This window comes from Castanea sativa, chromosome 10, assembly GCF_040712315.1.
Source record: "Castanea sativa cultivar Marrone di Chiusa Pesio chromosome 10, ASM4071231v1".
NCBI classification, from domain to species: domain Eukaryota; kingdom Viridiplantae; phylum Streptophyta; class Magnoliopsida; order Fagales; family Fagaceae; genus Castanea; species Castanea sativa.
This window is the reverse complement of record NC_134022.1, coordinates 30,150,755-30,156,183: the sequence shown is the minus strand read 5'-3', so window position 1 is coordinate 30,156,183 and position 5,429 is coordinate 30,150,755.

Below are 5,429 nucleotides of genomic sequence, written 5' to 3'. Positions count from 1 at the left end.
GAAACTAGAAAGAGATTTGCCTCCATTATATCACCAAAAAGAACCATAAAATAAAAAAAAGGGATCCCATACAAGAGAGGCATACTTGTTTGTGATGTGAAATAAAAATTGTAAAACATACTTTCAAACCTGTCACTATATTTGCTCATGTTAAATTCCATTAATCTAGAAGTGGGAGTTAGATTTCGTGTATGATTCTGCCTACCTAAGCATTTGTTTGCGAGTCCATTAACCTGAAAGTGACTCTTTTGTGTGTAGTGGTCCTTCAAAGTTCAAACCCCAATAAGACCACTAAACATGACTTCATTAATATTTTATGAGTATGAAGGTTCACACGTTTGAAATTGAAAAACTTAGGCATTGGATTTGGATGCAGGTGGCTAGCTTGGCTCTACAATAATAAGTTTGTCCAAAATTACATCAATAAATAGAAAAGAAAGGTGTCTGGCTTCATTACACGTGGTATATCATATGAATCAATCATAGGAGCATAGGAATTAATGTGTAAAGTTAGAGAACTCAGGTCTACGGAAGTGTTGAAGGACTCATTCACGAGCTGCATAGTTATCCTTGTTTCAAATTCACATTATTATGCTGTTGAAAATTCCTTCTAATTTATAGGGCGGCGTCCAACTCCAAGGAACAAAACAGTGGCGGAGTCATTCAGCCAAAAAAAATAATAATAATAATAAAAAACAGTGGCGGAGTCAAGATTTGAATTGAGAGGGGCAAAATTTGTATATGATATATGCATTTTCACAAAAGAAAAAAAAAGTCTAATATTATAATAGCTAAGTACAGAGGAGTTTCATCAAGTTTCATAATGGATTATGGCTTTCTAAGCGATGCACTTTACTTTCTACGTTGGTGTGAGAGACCAGGAACTTCGAGTGCTCTCAAAAAAGAGATTTGGGTGTTTTAAAGCACCTTCTTTTTGAATAGTGGTGTGGAGTCACCACTTATTTTTTATATAAAAAAAGAAGAAAAAATAAATATAATTACATATTAAAAATACATCAAATGTTATTGATTGAATAAAAAAAGTACAATTTGGTAGATTAACCTTACAAGGCTTTGGTCCTAGTTACAATCTATGCCAAAAAAAATACAAAACTTTGGTCCTAGTTATAATCTACCAAAATTAAAAACAAACATTAATCTACTAACCAAAGTCCTAAGTTCAAGTGCTAGGTTTCGGAATAGGAAGGTGTTAGACACCCATTCTACTCAGACAGAGTCTGGTCTTCTAGACTCTAATGACCATTATATACCCTTTTGTATGATGTTGGATGATACGTTATAATACACATGACAAACACTTGAAAAAAAATAATTTAAACAAATTTGCCTTATGAATATGTCCTATTTTTAAAGAAAAATCAACTCTGTTTTTGAAAATTAAAAAAAAATGAGACTTGATTAGTAAAAATCAGATATGTTTTTAAAAAGGATAAAAAGAAAGATTTTGTTAAGAAAAATCAGATCTGTTGTTTGTAAAGTTAGAAAAATTAGATTTGATTGGTAAAAATCAGATTTGTTTTTAAAATGGATAAAAAGAAAGATTTTGTTAAGAAAAATCAGATTTGTTGTTTGTAAAGTTAAAAAAAATGAGATTTGATTGGTAAAAATCAGATTTGTTTTTTGTAAAGGATAAAAAGAAAGATTTTGTTAAGAAAAATCAGATCTATTTTGAAAACATGAGATTTGATTTGTAAAAATTAGATCTATTTTTGAAAGTAAAAAAATAAGATTTTTTAAAAGAGGATTCATGTTCATAAGACAAACTTATTATGCATGCATCACATATTAAAATTTTCAGAAAAAATTCTAGATCTGTATTTAATGAAAATACATATTAGTTTTGAGACCAGAAAAAATTCAAATCTATATTTAATGAAAATATAGACCAGTTTTGTGACCAGAAAAAATTTAGATATGTATTTAATGAAACAGACCAGTTTTGTGACCAAAAAAATTTAGATTTGTATTTAATGAAATAGTCTAGTTTTGTGACCAGAAAAATACAGATGTATATTGAATGAAAATACAGATAAGTTTTTACTCGAAAAAATTTTTAGATCTACATTTAATGAAGATACAGATCTATTTTTATTTTTTTTTAAAAAGGGTTTTGATGGTCATTAGCAGATTTTGAAATCAAAGAAAAAAATTAAAACAAACAATCAACTAAAGAACATGTCAATTAAAATTTCAACTAAATATCTAAGCATGGCAAACATGAATTAAGAACAAGGCACAATAAAAATCAAACATATTAACTGCATTCATGTAACGAACAATCACAACATACTAATTAATGGAAAGGAAAAAATAGACAAAAGAATATAACTAAATACCTCTTGCATGAGCATACTCTTCAAATAAAAGTAGGCGAAAACCACATTTTCGTCATTACATTTTCATGCGATTCCTACTTTGGTCCCTATATTTTATTTTCACCACTTTTAGTCCCTGTTTAGAAAAACGCCTTCTATTTAAGTCCTTTCCGTCAGTGCCATTAGGGCACTGACCTACATGGCAAACGGAATTAATAAAATAATAATAAAAAATTTATTTTTTCAATTAAAAAATGCCACATCAGCAATTAAATTAAAAAAAATAATTTAACTAAATTTAACTAAAAAAAAATCAAAAACAGAAATAAAAATAAAAAATCACATTAATTGAGATCAAAGTGTGTCTTGAACAAGAACAACAAGAACACAAACCCAGATCTAAAAACACAAACCCAAAAATTTAAATAAATAAATAATAAAAAAAAACTGACAACAACACTTTCAGAACACAAACCCAAACTCGCTCAAAAAAACAACACCCAAATCTCAAAAATGTCATCCCAACAACAGCAACAGCAAGAACCCAAATCCAATCCATAACCCAAATCCAAAACACAAGATCACACAATTCAAAAGAAATTGAAAGTTCAGATCGTGTGTAAAAATCAAAAGAAATCCACGCACCCTCGTCCTTGTAATGGGCAACGAGGGCGTGAATAGCATTGAGAGTGGCAGCGCTGGAGCCGATCCGATGCCCGTCGGGGTCAGTGACGGAGAGGGTGAGAGTGGAAGGGGAGATACGGCCCATGCGCTTGGTGCGGTTGAGTTGCCAGTTGTAGAGTCGAGCTTGCTCGGGGCTAGCGGCGGTGAGCACGATGGCGTCCCAGGTGGGAACCCGACTGGGGTGTCTGACGAAAAGCCGGAGATGGTACCACGATTTCTTCAGTAACTCACCTACCTCATCCCTCTCTTTCTGTTTGCTCCTCCTCCTCCTACTACTCATTCTCATTTTCATTTGCTTTTCTCCATTTCTATCTGTTTCCATTTTTTGCAATCTGATTTTAGTAGCGAGTACTGAAAGTTAAGCAAAATAGGAGAGCAAGTAAAGAGAGTGATGAGGAGTGAGGAAAGTGGAGAAATGATATTTGATTTTTACACACGATCTCAAAAGAATGGTACTGCTTTCTTTTCCGACCTAAACTTCCGATTTCTTTTGATTTTGATTTTGATGGATTTTTTTTTTTTTTTTTAATTTTTGGATTTGTGATCTTGTATCTGGATTTGTGTTCTTGTTGTTCTTGTTCAAGACACACTTAGATCTCAATTCATGTGATTTTTGGTTTTTAATTCTGTTTTTAATTTTTTTTATTTAGTTAAATTATTATTTTTAATTTAATTGCTGACGTGGCATTTTTTAATTGACAAAATAAAGTTTTTATTATTATTTTATTAATTCCATTTGCCACATAGGTCAGTGCCCTAACGGCACTGACGGAAAGGACTTAAATAGAAGGCGTTTTTCTAAACAGGGACTAAAAGTGGTGAAAATAAAATGTAGGGACCAAAGTGGGAATTGCGTGAAAATGTAGGGACGAAAATATGGTTTTCGCCATAAAAGTATATTTTAGAAATCAAAGAAGTTTTCACTTCTTTGAGGTCTAAAATACTTTACTTTCAAAAAAGAAGTTCTTAAAGCAAAAGCCTCTAGAACGTCTTTAACGTAAGGGGAGCAGAGAAGTCAGAAAAGAAGAGCTCTTAATTATGATCTTTTTCCTCTATTTATAGAGGTTGGAATGCTTAAAAAATAAGCTGAATGAGATTAGATATAAATTGGGACTCGTCCTTATCTCTAAAAAGTCGAAAAAGATAGGCTTTATCTCAATCAGGACGTTCTTAGGCCGGGCCGAGCATTTGGGCCAATCGGCACTCCAAGAGTGCAGACATACCCTCTTGGGTGCTAGGCCCACGCTTGAGTTTTAGTTCGATTCGGACTCCTTTTTTGAGCTAGAAATTGCACTTAGACGCGTTTTTTATTTGTATTCTAAAAATTATCTTATAGATGATTTTTCTTGATATTTAGGTCTTCAAAGTGATAATTATCTTATAGATAAATATTCCAAAAAGACTTGATTATCCACAACTTCTTTGTTATCTGATTATCCATTTTATTCCCCTGTAAACAGGCTTACTTTTGACACTAACCAACAACCAATCACAAAATTATTTAATTAATTTTAATTGTTTGACCAATCAAAATTAATTTAAATTAATCATGCGTGGTCAGTTTCACCCAAACAAAATGCATGCAGACCGTGAAAACTTGATCATGTGATATCTTTCAATTTGACGGTCAGATTTAGGAATCGGACATATCGTTGCAATCTTTAGAATCTCAAGATCATTTCTATGATATGCAATGAACGAATTAATGCATGTAATGCAACTCTAAATTTTGGGTATATGAATAGTCACTCTAGCCATCTTCTAAGATTAAATTATGGATGCAAAATCGAGTGTCTACAGTTGGTATGCAAGACTGCAATATTTTTGAAGGGATTGATTAGAGCCTTTTTGCTAAAGTATAGTAGGGAAACATTAAAACTCATGTGTAAAGCATGCTAGTGGAGGACTTATAGTTACTTATTTTTCCACTTAGAAGGTAGAGTTATGCTCTTTTTCAAGACTAATGAAACATACTGGAGTTTTAGTTGGCTAAATTATCATTAAGTGTGATTGAGTAGAGCCTTTGGTTAGATGAAGGTCCTCATAGGATAAGAAAGATCTTTGATCTAGATTGCTATTTCTATCAAAAGAAAAAAATAGGTTAGGGTTTTTAAAAAGTATTAGCTATGAAACCAAGGGTGTTTTTTGGGCAGGCCAGAGGGGGGCAGCTGCCCCCCTCGTCCCCCCCTAGCTCCACCCTTGGAACAAAAAAAAATTTAATTACATAGTTACTAATGAGAAGTTGACTTTTCGAAAGTAGCATTACTAACTTAAAAATCTTGTACCATTTTTTAGTGCAATTACTCAAAATAGAAACCCTTTACCTACAAGGAAAGGTGATTTGAAATCCACCAAAAAAACAAGAAGAAAAATACTGTCTAAAACTTTTATTATTGAATAATTTGAATG